The 16,132-nt window shown below is 41.5% G+C and overlaps 1 non-coding gene across 1 annotated transcript; it reads right to left on the reverse strand.

Annotated features, from left to right (window-relative positions):
- Window positions 1-849: 849 nt before the first annotated feature.
- Window positions 850-921, reverse strand: trnat-cgu (transfer RNA threonine (anticodon CGU)). Its single transcript has one exon. It is a non-coding gene; the product is annotated as a tRNA-Thr (tRNA).
- Window positions 922-16,132: the final 15,211 nt, after the last annotated feature.

Consider the following 16,132-nt stretch of genomic DNA (forward strand, 5'->3'; position numbering starts at 1 on the left):
CACATCCACAGGGGTGGTGGTTTTGGTCGACTTCTTAGTATTTCTATTGGGCATGTTGTCGGAGATTTTTGCGAAATAGTCGTCAAGACTCATTATATGGTAACTTATTTAGCCAATTCTACCACTTTTTCAAGCTAGGAGATTAATGTAAGAATATAAATTTACGAATGCCACGAGAGCTCGCTGAAACACCGTGTTCTCTCTACGGCGCCATTTTGTCCCCCCGAGCTGTCTGTTTTTTAAAACTACTAGCACGCAGCTCAGACACCCATGCATTCCCCACAAGACATCTCTTCACAATCTCCAAGTCCGAACTACGAAGGTCTCTATGATTGCAACGTAATCTATTCCGCATCAGGATAAGATTTCAACACACACCGTACGGAACAGCGGGGTCTGAAGACACTCCTTAAAAAGTTGCGAGCTTGCACCGCAGGACGGCTTCATTGCTCCAGACCACCACAAGGGGGAGTTTGAGCAATCATTATGCATTTGGGTCCCAAGGCTTTGATGACCAAAGACTACTTTTGACACGAGCCACCCTTGCCTTGTGGCGCTCAACGAAGATTGCTGACAAAACAGATGGAAGTTGCCTTAACGAGTCAAGCAAATGTACAATTTGAGAGGAATGTGATAATGTAGAGAAATTGCTTTTTTTTGGTCAAAGTTAAATTACAAATCTCTATTTAGCAAGTTAGACTAGCTAGTGACAGGAAACATGTAAAGTGGCTCTATCGTAGAGATACTTCCCCTTAATATAATAGTTATGTTCAAATATTGATACATGATTTTTCTACAAAGTCATCCAATGAATGTACATTTCCATGGAATTTGAAGCCTTTTCTATAAAGGCACGGATGGGATTTGAACCCATGGTGTTCGGTTTACGAGACCGACGCCTTACCACTTGGCCACCATGCCACTCTATACTGCAATATATATATATATATATATATCAACATTCTGGAAAGTAGTAGTTGTGCAAATGTGAATTTGGCACACAAGCTCAGTGGAGAAAGGACCTCATACATATATAGCATGCACTCCCCTCTGAGCTTCCATCCCATTTAATTTGCAGATAAAACGCAATATCAATACACTGTACTTTATATATACACCACTCCATTGAAACTACAATGAAATGATAGCAGCAATTCTTAAAACAGGTACGGACAGGGATCAAAAACAAAGTGGGAGTTGTGCAAAAGCTCATTTAACAAGTGAATACTCTCAAAAGACAAGTTGGGGAATACTGTAGGTAAGGGAATACCCCCCTATATTGGACAAAAATGAATGGGAAGTCATTGGCATCGGACAAACCATATACACATTGTCCAATACCACCCAATTCGGCGTTGATTCATGCAAAGTATATTGCAAATGCCATATGGCAATTGCCAGTTGTAACACTTTCAAAATCCAACAGGTGGCGAATCCGCTCCACCTTGGTTTTTCATATTGGAAATGTAACCCAAGTCAACATCCAAAAGCAAAATTTTGAAAAAATGATTTTTTGGTCAAAAACTTCTCACCCCTTAAAAAAGTGCTTTCTGGACCGTTTTTCGAAATTCTTTCAATTTTTTTGTCAATTACACATGTGTAAGAACTGTATGAATATACTTTTGTCCAATTTTATTTTATTTTTTTTACATGCGCATAAGTAATATGTTTTGTCCATTTTCAATATGATTTCATAGGAAGTCAAAAGTCAAAAGTCAAAAATGTCAAAATTTTGTAAAAAACTTCACACACCCTTAAAAAAGTGCTTTCTGGACCGTTTTTCGAAATTCTTTCAAATTTTGTGTCAATTACACACGTATAAGAACTGTATCAACATACTTTAGTTGTATTTTATTATCATATTTTTTAAATATTTTTTTTTACTTGTGCATAAGGAATATGATTTGTCCATTTACAATATGATTTCATAGGAAGTCAAAAGTCAAAGTCAAAAGTCACTTTTTTGGGGGCCAAATGCCATAAGAAATTTGACATGCTCGAAAATCCTGCAGAAATGCAAAATTGACTGGCCTGATGAACACAGGATGGCCTGGCAGTGATAGTTCTTCCTTTCCATCACTCGTTGTGTTGATTTCATCATGTCCATTTGGTGATGTTTTTTCACTATAGAATCATATTGCAAATGCACGTGCATTTGCAATATGTTTCAATGGGCATTTACCATTTGAAATTTGACATGCTCAAAAATGCAAAATTGACTGGTCTGATGAACACAGGATGGCCGAGCGGTGATAGTTGTACCTTTCCATCACTCGTTGTGTTGATTTCATCATGTCCATTTGTTTATGTTTTCTCACTTTTGCAAAGTCACTGTGCATTTGCAATATGGTTCAATGGGCATGTACCATCACGATTTTGTCATGCTATAAAAATCCTGCAGGAATGCAAAATTGACTGGCCTGATGAACACAGGATGGCCTGGCAGTGATAGTTCTTCTTTTCCATCACTCGTTGTGTTGATTTCATCATGTCCATTTGGTGATGTTTTTTCACTATACAATCATATTGCAAATGCACGTGCATTGTTGTGCAACTGGTAACCCAAATATAAAAATATGGTTGTAAATGCATTTACCGGGACTCCTATTGTTCATGCCCGCTATGGGAGTACCCTACTACGGCCCTCTATGGGGGCCGTCCTGAGTGCTTTATGGACTGTTTAAAATATTCTGATGGATACGCATTGTTGTGCAACTGGTGATTGAAAATAGGCACCTGGTAACCCAAAAATAAAAATATGGTTGTAAATGCATTTACCGGTCATTATGATATTAATGCCCGCTATGGGAACACAGGATGGCCGGGCAGTGATAGTTGTTGCTTTCCATCACTCGTTGTGTTGATTTCATCATGTCCATTTGGTGATGTTTTTTCACTATACAATCATATTGCACGTGCATTTGCAATATGGTTCAATGGGCATTTACCATATGAAATTTGACATGCTCAAAAATGCAAAATTGACTGGCCTGATGAACACAGGATGGCCGAGCAGTGAGAGTTGTACCTTTCCATCAATCGTTGTGTTGATTTCATCATGTCCATTTGTTTATGTTTTCTCACTTTTGCAAAGTCACTGTGCATTTGCAATATGGTTCAATGGGCAGGTACTATCACGAATTTGTCATGCTATAAAAATCCTGCAGGAATGTGAAATTGACTGGCCCGATGAACTCGGGATGGCTGGGCAGTGATTCTGGTTCATCTCAATGGCTCGTTAGGGTTGATTTCAGAATGTCACTTTTGGTGATGGTACCTCACTGTTTAAACATATTGCAAATGGACAAGAGTCACCAGCAAGTCATCGTCCATCAGTCAATTAGATATCATTCTGACACCAAACTGATACAAACTGACACCAAACCCACTTTTTCCAACTCGTTTAGTAGCCAACTATCACATACTTCAGAGCTGGCCCAAAATTCACAACGCCTTCGGTTCAAACCATAAAAAAAAACATAAAACACGTAGTTACATTCTAGCTGCGGGTCCATTTCTTATGTTACGTGTAGACCTTGCTGAGGCGACCCCGAATCCCAAGTTTCGGCTCGATCGGTCATTTGGTGTCCGAGCAAAACCCTAATTGGTGCTGAAAATCCACTTTTTTCCATGAATAGCTACGGGGTCCTTGAATGAGCTATCGGACAGAAACGTTGGGGTCTGTCTATATGGGCCGAGACGGTCGCAATGCACCTAGTCTTGCGACTCTGGGACATTTCTAAATGTCGCCATTTTCGTGATGCAAAAATGAATTGAAGTCATTGCAAATGTACGAAGCTGTTTCTCAGTCCGAGAACCGTCTAGAGCCACGTAACTCACCACGCACTATCGACCGGAGGTCTAGAACAGGATTCTAAAGTTTCGGAACTCTAGGTCCGACGGTTCTTTAAAAGTTCCAACAAGGTTAACTAATGCAGGCAGTGTATGTCTCTACGCAACCCCAATGGGTCCCTACTTCCAAGCTGTGTGTGTGTGTGATTTAGTTTTCCTTTGAAATTTTACAGGAAAAATGACTGATTTACAGTTCATGGGGGTTGCCTAATCACATATATGAAGTTTTGGAAAGATCTGACTTTTTTAACCCCTCGAAACAGCACAAGAGACACAAATTATGGCACTTCCGGTTGGCACAGGAAGCTGTAAGTCAACACATATCCTCATTGGCGTATGCTTTTACAGAATCCTGAGTTTTAAGTCCTTACGTTAAGAATTTACCTATTTACATAGGGTTGAATGCACTATGTCTATCAAACTGCAGGCAGGGTATGGATAAACACTTTTAGGGTGATTTTAACCACTTCCGGTTGGTCCAGGAAGCTTAGAATCAACACAGGTAGACCTCGTAGTGGCCTGATGGACTGTCATCGAAGACAGGTTCATACGACATTCATAACCCACATAGGCTTCAGGTTGAATTTAGAGGTGCAGGCAATGTATTCCTATGGGGAGAGAAGTCAATGCAAACTCTTTGATGTAAACACCTTCTTTTGACTATTAAGGGTTAATGCCACACGGTGACGGTTAGGCTTGCACGGATCGGGAGGACCTTAGGAACGTACCTGAGGTCGAATTGTGCTTCTCACCCTAACGGTTCTCTCACTGTCACCCAAAAGCAAATGACATTGAGGGCCAGGCTTCATTTTGGTTCTGCTTTTCTTCAAGGTCACTGCACTCAGAGCGAGCTACGGTCAAGCGGGGCGTCTCGTTGAACTCGGCACAGTCTGGAGACTATGGTGATGCCATTTTTTGTGTTGATTTCAGAATGCCATTTTGGTGATGGTCCCTCTCCGTTTAAACATATTGCTAATGTACAAAAGTCAACTAGCAAGTCAGTGTCCATCAGTCAATTAGATGTCATTCTGACACCAAACTGATACCAATTGACACCAAACCCACTTTTTCCAACTCATTTAGAAGCCAACTATCACATATGTCAGAGCAGGCCCATAATTCACAGCGCCTTTAGTTTAAAACATAATAAAAACGTAAAACACATAGTTACGTTCTAGCTGCGGGTCCAGGTCGGACATTATGTGAAGGCCTATGTGAGGCGACCCCGAATCCCGAGTTTCGGCTCGATAGGTCCTTCGGTGCCCGAGTAAAACCCTAATTGGTGCTGAAAATCCACTTTTTTCCATACCTTGCTATGGGGTCCTTGAATGAGCTATCGGACAGAAAAGTTGGGGTCCGTCTCTATGGGCCGTTCTGGTTTCAATGCACCTAGTCTTGTTTCTCTGAGACTTTTCTAAATGTCGTCATTTTCGTAATGGTCAAAATGAATTGAAGTCATTGCAAATGTACGAGGCTGTTTCTCGGTCCGAGAACCTTCTAGAGCCACCTAACTCACCACACACTATCGACCTGAGGTCTAGAACAGGTTTCTAAAGTTTCGGAACTCTAGGTCTGACGGTTCTTTTTTAGCTCGAACAAAGCTAAATATTGGAGGCACTGTCAGTCTCTACACACCCCAATACGTCCATCCTTCCAAGTTGTGTGTCTGTGTGATTTAGTTTTCCTTTGAAATTTTATGGGACAAATGACTGATTTACAGTTCATGGGGGTTGCCTAATCACGCATATGAAGTTTTGGACAGATCTGACTTTTTTAACCCCTCGAAACAGCCCCTGAGACACCAATTATGGCACTTCCGGTTGGCACAGGAAGCTATAAGTCAACACATATCCTCATTGGGGTATGCTTGAACAGAATCCTGAGTTTTAAGTCTTTACGTTAAGAATTGACTGATTTACACAGGGTTGAATGCACTATGTCTATCAAACTGCAGGCCGGGTATGGATATACACTTTTAGGGTAATTTTAACCACTTCCGGTTGGTCCAGGAGGCTTAGAATCAACACAGGTAGACCTCATACTAGCCTGATGGACTGTTACCAAAGACAGGTTCATACGGCATTCATAACCCATATAGGCTTCAGGTTGAATTTAGGGGTGCAGGCAATGTATTCCTATGGGGAGAGAAGTCAATGCAAACTCTTTGAAGTAAACACGTTCTTTTAACTATTAAGGGTTAATGCCACACGGTCAAGGTTAGGCTTGCACGGATCGGGAGGACCTTAGGAACGTACAAGAGGTCGAATTGTGCTTTTCACCCTAACGGTTCTCTCTCTGTCACCCAAAAGCAAATGACGTTGTGGGGCAGGCTTAATTTTGGGCCTACTTTTCTTATGGTCGCTGCGCTCAGACCGAGCGAGCTACGGTCAAGCGGGATATCTCGTTGAACTCGGCACGGCCTAGATATTATGTTTATGCCATTGCCTGCTCTCTGTGTCTTTGAGCACCGCACTTTTAACTCCATCCTTGCTGTGTGTGTGTTAGAGCTTTTCTTTGACATCTGTTGGGAGAAATGACTGATTTACAGTTCATGAAGTTTACCTAGTCACACATATGAAGTTTTGGAAAGATGTGACTTTTTTAACCCTTCAAAACAGACAGTGTGACCCAATTAAAGGCACTTCCGGTTGGCACAGGAAGCTATAAGTAAACACATGTCTTGATTGACATAGCCACTTACAGAATCCTGAGTTTTAAGTCTTTCTGTTAAGAATTGACTGATCTACACAGGGTTGAATGCACTATGTCTATCAAACTGCAGGCAGTGTATGGATCAACACTGATAAGGTGATTTCAACCACTTCCGGTTGCTTCAGGAAGCTTAGAATTGGCACAGGTAGACCTCATAGTGGTCTGATGGACTGTCATAGAAGACAGGTTCATAAGGCATTCATAACCCACATAGGCTTCAGGTTGAATTTAGAGGTGCAGGCAATGTATTCCTATGGGGAGAGAAGTCAATGCAAACTCTTTGAAGTAAACACCTCCTTTTAACTATTAAGGGTTAATGCTACACGATCAAGGTTAGGCTTGCACGGATCGGGAGGACCTTAGGAATGTACCTGAGGTCGAATTGTGCTTCTCACCCTAACGGTTCTCTCACTGTCACCCAAAAGCAAATGACATTCAGGGCCAGGCTTCATTTTGGTTCTGCTTTTTTCAAGGTCACTGCACTCATAGCGAGCTACGGTCAGCGGGGCGTCTCGTTGAACTCGGCACAGTCTGGAGACTATGGTGATGCCATTTTTTGTGTTGATTTCAGAATGCCATTTTGGTGATGGTCCCTCTCCGTTTAAACATATTGCTAATGTACAAAAGTCAACTAGCAAGTCAGTGTCCATCAGTCAATTAGATGTCATTCTGACACCAAACTGATACCAATTGACACCAAACCCACTTTTTAGGCTTTGTGTGTCTTTAAGCACTGCACTTTGTCACTCCATCCTTGCTGTGTGTGTGTTTCTGTGTGTGTGTGTGTGTGTGTGTGTGAGAGAGCTTTTCTTTGACATCTGTTGGGATAAATGACTGACGTACAGTTTATGGGGGTTGCCTAATCACACATATGAAGTTTTGAAAAGATCCGACCTTTTTAACCCTTGGAAACTGCCACTGTGACACCATTTAAGGCACTTCCGGTTGGCACAGGAAGCTATAAATAAACTCATATCATGATTGGGGTATGCCTTTACAGAATCCTGAGTTTTAAGTCTTTACGTTAAGAACTGGTTACAGATCCAGTTGCAGGGTGTTCTTACGAATCTTTTTAAAGTGTGCTGCGGAGCTCTGCGAGATTTCTGTGATTTTCTATGATTTTCTGAAATAACACACACTCACTAAACCCTCCGTAAATAACTCAGTTCTTAACGTAAAGACTTCAAACTCAGGATTCTGTAAAGGCATACCCAAATCATGATATGAGTTTATTTATAGCTTCCTGTGCCAACCGGAAGTGCCTTAAATGGTGTCACAGTGGCAGTTTCCAAGGGTTAAAAAGGTCAGATCTTTTCAAAACTTCATATGTGTGATTAGGCAACCCCCATAAACTGTAAGTCAATCATTTCTCCCAACAGATGTCAAAGAAAATACTCTCTCACACACACACACACAGAAACACACACACAGCAAGGATGGAGTGACAAAGTGCGGTGCTTAAAGCCTAAAAAGTGGGTTTGGTGTCAATTGGTATCAGTTCTGTGTCAGAATGACATCTAATTGACTGATGGACACTGACTTGCTAGTTGACTTTTGTACATTAGCAATATGTTTAAACGGAGAGGGACCATCACCAAAATGGCATTCTGAAATCAACACAAAAATGGCATCACCATAGTCTCCAGACTGTGCCGAGTTCAACGAGACGCCCCGCTTGACCGTAGCTCGCTCTGAGTGCAGTGACCTTGAAAAAGCAGAACCAAAATGAAGCCTGGCCCTCAATGTCATTTGCTTTTGGGTGACAGTGAGAGAAACGTTAGGGTGAGAAGCACAATTCGACCTCAGGTACGTTCCTAAGGTCCTCCCGATCCGTGCAAGCCTAACCTTGACCGTGTAACATTAACCCTTAATAGTTAAAAGAAGATGTTTACTTCAAAGAGTTTGCATTGACTTGTCTCCCCATAGGAATACATTGCCTGCACCCCTAAATTCAACCTGAAGTCTATATGGGTTATGAATGCCGTATGAACCTGTCTTTAGTAACAGTCCATCAGGGCAGTATGAGGTCTACCTGTGTTGATTCTAAGCTTCCTGGACCAACCGGAAGTGGTTAAAATCACCCTAAAAGTGTTTTTCCATACCCTGCCTGCAGTTTGATAGACATAGTGCATTCAACCCTGTGTAAATCAGTCAATTCTTAACGTAAGGACTTAAAACTCAGGATTCTGTAAAAGCATACCCCAGTGAGGATATGTGTTGACTTATAGCTTCCTGTGCTAACCGGAAGTCCCTTAATTGGTGTCTCAGGGGCTGTTTCGAGGGGTTAAAAAAGTCAGATCTTTCCAAAACTTCATATGTGTGATTAGGCAACCCCCATGAACTGTAAATCAGTCATTTTTCCCATAAAATTTCAAAGGAAAACTAAATCACACAGACACACAACTTGGAAGGAGGGACGTATTGGGGTTTGTAGAGACAGACAGTGCCTCCAATAGTTAGCTTTGTTCGAGCTAAAAAAGAACCGTCAGACCTAGAGTTCCGAAACTTTAGAAACCTGTTCTAGACCTCGGGTCGATAGTGCGTGGTGAGTTAGGTGGCTCTAGAAGGTTCTCGGACCGAGAAATAGCCTCGTACATTTGCAATGTCTTCAATTCATTTTGACCATTACGAAAATGGCGACATTTAGAAAAGTCTCAGAAACACAACACTAGGTTCATTGAAACCGGCTCGGCCCATAGAGACGGACCCCAAACGTTTCGGTCCGATAGCTCATTCAAGGACCCCATAGCAAGGCATTGAAAAAAGTGGATTTTCAGCACCAATTAGGGTTTTACTCGGGCGCCGAAGGACCTATCGAGCCGAAACTCGGGATTCGGGGTCGCCTCACATAGGCCTTCACATAATGTCCGACCTGGACCCGCAGCTAGAACCTAACTATGTGTTTTACGTTTTAATTATGTTTTAAACTAATGGCGCTGTGAATTATGGGCCTGCTCTGACATATGTGATAGTTGGCTTCTAAATGAGTTGGAAAAAGTGGGTTTGGTGTCAATTGGTATCAGTTTGGTGTCAGAATGACATCTAATTGACTGGTGGACACTGACTTGCTAGTTGACTTTTGTACATTAGCAATATGTTTAAACGGAGAAGGACCATCACCAAAATGGCATTCTGAAATCAACACAAAAAATGGCATCACCATAGTCTCCAGACTGTGCCGAGTTCAAAGAGACGCCCCGCTTGACCGTAGCTCGCTCTGAGTGCAGTGACCTTGAAAAAAAGCAGAACCAAAATGAGGCCTGGCCCTCAATGTCATTTGCTTTTGGGTGACAGTGAGAGAACCGTTAGGGTGAGAAGCACAATTCGACCTCAGGTACGTTCCTAAGGTCCTCCCGATCTGTGCAAGCCTAACCTTGACCGTGTGGCATTAACCCTTAATAGTTAAAAGAAGGTGTTTACTTCAAAGAGTTTGCATTGACTTGTCTCCCCATAGGAATACATTGCCTGCACCCCTAAATTCAACCTGAAGCCTATATGGGTTATGAATGCCGTATGAACCTGTCTTTGGTAACAGTCCATCAGGCCAGTATGAGGTCTACCTGTGTTGATTCTGAGCTTCCTGGATCAACCGGAAGTGGTTAAAATCACCCTAAAAGTGTTTTTCCATACCCTGCCTGCAGTTTGATAGACATAGTGCATTCAACCCTGTGTAAATCAGTCAGTTCTTAACGTAAAGACTTAAAACTCAGGATTCCGTAAAAGCATACCCCAGTGAGGATATGTGTTGACTTATAGCTTCCTGTGCCAACCGGAAGTGCCATAATTGGTGTCTCTTGGGCTGTTTCGAGGGGTTCAAAAAGTCAGATCTTTCCAAAACTTCATATATGTGATTAGGCAACCCCCATGAACTGTAAATCAGTCATTTTTCCCATAAAATTTCAAAGGAAAACTAAATCACACAGACACAGCTTGGAAGGAGGGACCGATTGGGGTGCGTAGAGACATACACTGCCTGCATTAGTTAACCTTGTTGGAACTTTTAAAGAACCGTCAGACCTAGAGTTCCGAAACTTTAGAAACCTGTTCTAGACCTCAGGTCGATAGTGCGTGGTGAGTTACGTGGCTCTAGACGGTTCTCGGACCGAGAAACAGCTTCGTACATTTGCAATGACTTCAATTCATTTTGACCATTACGAAAATGGCGACATTTAGAAATGTCTCAGAGACACAAGACTAGGTGCATTGCGACCGTCTCGGCCCATATAGACAGACCCCAACGTTTCGGTCCGATAGCTCATTCAAGGACCCCGTAGCAAGTCATGGAAAAAAGTGGATTTTCAGCACCAATTAGGGTTTTGCTCGGACACCAAATGACCGATCGAGCCGAAACTTGGGATTCGGGGTCGCCTCAGCTAGGCCTACACATAACATAAGAAATGGACCCGCAGCTAGAACGTAACTACGTGTTTTATGTTTTTTTTATGGTTTGAACATAAGGCGTTGTGAATTTTGGGCCAGCTCTGAAGTATGTGATAGTTGGCTACTAAACGAGTTGGAAAAAGTGGGTTTAGTGTCAGTTTGTATCAGTTTGTTGTCAGAATGATATCAAATTGACTGATGGACGGTGACTTGCTGGTGACTCTTGTCCATTTGCAATATGTTTAAACAGTGAGGTACCATCACCAAAAGTGACATTCTGAAATCAACCCTAACGAGCCATTGAGATGAACCAGAATCACTGCCCAGCCATCCCGAGTTCATCGGGCCAGTCAATTTCACATTCCTGCAGGGTTTTTATAGCATGACAAATTCGTGATGGTACCTGCCCATTGAACCATATTGCAAATGCACAGTGACTTTGCAAAAGTAAGAAAACATAAACAAATGGACATATAGAAATCACCTTATTTTTTATTTTTGGGTTACCAGTTGCACAACAATGCACGTGCATTTGCAATATGATTCTATAGTGAAAAACATCACCTAATGGACATGATGAAATCAACACAACGAGTGATGGAAAGGTACAACTATCACTGCTCGGCCACCCTGTGTTCATCAGGCCAGTCAATTTAGCATTTTTGAGCATGTCAAATTTCATATGGTAATTGTCCATTGAACCATATTGCAAATGCACGCACACTTGCAATATGATTCTATAGTGAAAAAAACATCACCTAATGGACATGATGAAATCAACACAACGAGTGATGGAAATGTACAACTATCACTGCTCGGCCATCCTGTGTTCATCAGACCAGTCAATTTTGCATTCCTGCAGGATTTTTATAGCATGACAAAATCATGATGGTACATGCCCATTGAACCATATTGCAAATGCACAGTGACTTTGCAAAAGTGAGAAAACATAAACAAATGGACATGATGAAATCAACACAACGAGTGATGGAAAGGTACAACTATCACTGCTCGGCCATCCTGTGTTCATCAGACCAGTCAATTTAACATTTTTGAGCATGTCAAATTTCATATGGTAATTGTCCATTGAACCATATTGCAAATGCACGTGCACTTGCAATATGATTCTATAGTGAAAAAACATCACCTAATGGACATGATGAAATCAACACAACGAGTGATGGAAATGTACAACTATCACTGCTCGGCCATCCTGTGTTCATCAGGCCAGTCAATTTTGCATTTTTGAGCATGTCAAATTTCATATGGCATTTGGCCCCAAAAAAGTGAATTTTGACTTTGACTTTTGACTTCCTATGAAATCATATTGTAAATGGACAAATCATATTCCTTATGCACAAGTAAAAAGAAAAAAATATATATATGATATTAAAATACAACTAAAGTATGTTGATACAGTTGTTATACGTGTGTAATTGACACAAAATTTGAAAGAATTTCGAAAAACGGTCCAGAAAGCACTTTTTAAGGGTGTGTGAAGTTTTTTCCAAAATTTAGACATTTTTGACTTTTGACTTTTGACTTCGTATGAAATCATATTGAAAATGGACAAAACATATTCCTTATGCGCATGTAAAAAAAAAAAAAAAAAAAAAATTATGATAATAAAATTGGACAAAAGTATATTCATACAGTTCTTACACATGTGTAATTGACAAAAAAATCGAAAGAATTTCGAAAAACGGTCCAGAAAGCACTTTTTTAAGGGGTGATAAGTTTTTTACAAAAATTCATTTTTTCAAAATTTTGCTTTTGGACGTTACATATCCAATATGAAAAACCACGGTGGAGCGGATTCGCCACCTGTTGAATTTTTAAAGTGTTACAACTGGCAATAGCCATATGGCATTTGCAATATGCTTTGCATGAATCAACGCCGAATTGGGTGGTATTGGACAATGTGTATATGGTTTGGCCACTGCCAATATCTTGCCATTCATTTTTGTCCAATACAGGGGGGTCTTCCCTTACATGAGGTAGACTTGTGGGCATTCCTAATATTTTCCACGACTTCCTCTTTTTGTATTGTAGTTTCAGTAGTGTAGTGGTTATCACGTTCGCCTAACACGCGAAAGGTCATATTCAATATTTCCCAATGCCCAGAGGCTAGCATTTGGTTTGAAACAGATGTGGTTTATCTGAACCTTGCTGTCTACCTCTCCGACCTGTGGATCAATGTTGCCGTTTTTTTGGGGACCTCCACCGTGCGATCTGTATGAATGTGAACAGACTGACAGCTTCTCTGAGCCAGGCAAATTCATTTATCAGGGTCATTGTAATGGATATATCCAAAGAAATGGCATTATAATTCAAGGTAAAACAAACAAAAATGTAGATCGTTTTCTGTCATTTCAGCTGCTTGATCTGATTGTGTGATAGATTTAGTTGGCTGGCTAGCAAAGGAAAAGAAGCTTGCCTGCATAGGTACAGTGCATTCGGAAAGTTTTCAGGCCCCTTACTTTTTTCCACATTTTGTTACGTTACAGACTTATACTAAAATGGATGAAATAAAATAAAATCTATCTACACACAATACCCCATAATGACAAAGCGATAACATATAGTTTTTAATAATAAAACAAATATTTAAAAAAATACCTTATAATTCCCGGCTTCTCAAGCCTTATTGCTTAATTAATGGACTAAGTCATTTCTGATTTTCAATAGGTTCTGAGAGCGATAAATGCCCCACCCAGCCAAAGTCAGCCACACCCTTAGTATTCCACTCATTAGGTTTCCGTAGTGTAGGGGTTATCACGTTCGCCTCACACGCGAAAGGTCCCCGGGCGGAAACACATTTTAACAAATTGGACAGTAAGCATATTCACTTAGGGCTCGGTCCCAATTTCGGAATTCATGCTTTTCCTTCGCACTTCTCAGCATTTGGTATTCAGACTTACCTTTTTTAGTCGCGTAACGCACTCTGCATGTGTGGCTAGCTTGGGCTGAGAGAGATAGGATACGGCTTGGGTCAAAATGATTGATTGATGACCTTACGTCATGATGACGTGTACATGTCTGAATATGGGCCTCCGGCCCGTCCCCCCTGTTCCTGTGTTCACGTGTTAGAGGGTGTGTGTTATTTTATAGCATTAAGTTATGCTTTGAAGTAGGGCTGTTGTTTGATGTCTAGGGGGGGTGGTTGAACTGGGGAGGGTGTTGTTTGAGTGTTTGAACTTTTGGGAGCGTACACCCAGTTTTTATCTCCCTTATGGTTGTTATCTATGAAGCAGGAATGTCCAGGCTTATGTATCTGGGGCCTAGGCTTTATAAATGTCCAGAACAAGCCATTTTTTTAAGACCTGAATATTAAACATCTAAAATATGTCTACAAGGGGAATTATCGGAGTGCTCTGTAGCTCATGTCATGAATCCAACGCCAAAAGCCTGGAAGATATTTTGCTTGAGGCTCCCGAATGTTTTAACCTGTTAGTCCTATAGGGGCAGTATTTCATTTTTGGATAAAAAGACGTGCCCGTTTTAAGCGCAATATTTTGTCACGAAAAGATGCTCGAATATGCTTGGAATTGATAGCTTTGGAAAGAAGACAGTCTTACGTTTCCAGAAATGCAAAGATTTTCACTGTGAGTCCCTTAGAACAAATGTTTCGGGCAAAACCAAGATGTATGACCAACCAGGAAATGCACAGGATTTCTGAGGCTACGTTTTCCATGATCGCCTTATATGGCTGTGAATGCGACAGGAATAAACGGACTCTTTCTCTTGTTTCCCCAAGGTCTCTGCAGCATTGTGACGTATTTGTAGGCATATCATTGGAAGATTGACCATAAGAGACTACATTTACCAGGTGTCCCGCTAGGTGTCTGCGTGCCAATTGGTGCGCAAAAGTCAGGTCCCGGTATTTTTCCATTCAAATCTCAGAACAAACCAGGCTACAAGGACGGTGCTTTCAATGGAGAGAAATATGACAAACCACCTTCAGGATTGATTCAAACAACGTTTTCCATGTTTCAGTCGATATTATGGAGTTAATTCGGAAAAAGTTCGACATGTAGGTGACTGAATTTTCGGTTAGTTTCGGTAGCCATATGCATAGTAACAAAAGGGAACAATGTGTCCTACACAAGAATCTTTCAGGAAAAACTGGACATCTGCTATGTAACTGAGAGTCTCCTCATTGAAACATCTGAAGTTCTTCAAAGGGAAATTATTTTATTTGATTCCTTGGCTGGTTTTTGTGAATATGTTGCGTGCTAAATGCTAATGCTAACGCTAAGCTAGCTATCACCACTCTTACACAAATTAGTGATTTTCTCTGGTTCTAAAGCATATTTTGAAAATCTGAGACGACAGGATTGTTAAGAAAAGGCTAAGCTTGAGAACAGGCATATTTATTTCGTTTCATTTGCGATTTTAAAAAATCGCTAACGTTGCATTATGCTAATGAGCTTGAGGCTGTAGTAACGATACCGCATGCGGGATGGGGCGGACTAAGAGGTTAAAGGATTTCTGTGTACAAGCGAGGGCCATATTTCGTACATATTCAACCCGGAGGAATCTACGGTTAAGATATTCACAGACAGCGTGTCCCAACCCTTTTATCGTGCAGAACCCGAGCCTTTTTCTCCAGCGCTAAGGATGCGAGAATGGCTTAAAATAAGGCTAGCTTTGTGTCTAATGGAACGTGCCCTGAGTGCTTCAAGGCTGCCAGGATATGCGTTGGAAGAACAAGTCTGTGGACGCCAGGATCTAATGGCTCTGAGAGTCACTTCCATGGGGTATACCCCGGACTACCCCCTACGTCATGATGACGTGTGCATGTTTAAATATGTGCCCCCGCCCCGTCCCCCCTGTTCGTGTGGTCATGTGTTAGAGGGTGTTTGTTATTTTATATCTATATGTCATGCCTTGAAGTATTCAAGGTGTTTGATGAGTAGGGGGGTCTGGTTGTGTGTGGGGGGGGGGGGTGTTTGAGTGTTTGAACTTTTGGGAACATGTCCTTTTGGGACCCCACCCCCCCAGCTTTATCTCCCTTATGTTTGTTATCTGATGAAGCAGGAATGTCTGGGGCTATAGCGCTGGGGCCTCAGCATTATAAATGTCCAGAACAAGGCTTGCAAACCCAGAACCGTAAACCCTATTTTTTAAACATGGATTTTGCGATCAGTGGCAAAGCTGTGATGACTGTAGCAACGGAGGCAGGACC

Source organism: Oncorhynchus nerka, unplaced genomic scaffold (genome assembly GCF_034236695.1).
Source record: "Oncorhynchus nerka isolate Pitt River unplaced genomic scaffold, Oner_Uvic_2.0 unplaced_scaffold_1208, whole genome shotgun sequence".
Classification (NCBI taxonomy): Eukaryota; Metazoa; Chordata; class Actinopteri; order Salmoniformes; family Salmonidae; genus Oncorhynchus; species Oncorhynchus nerka.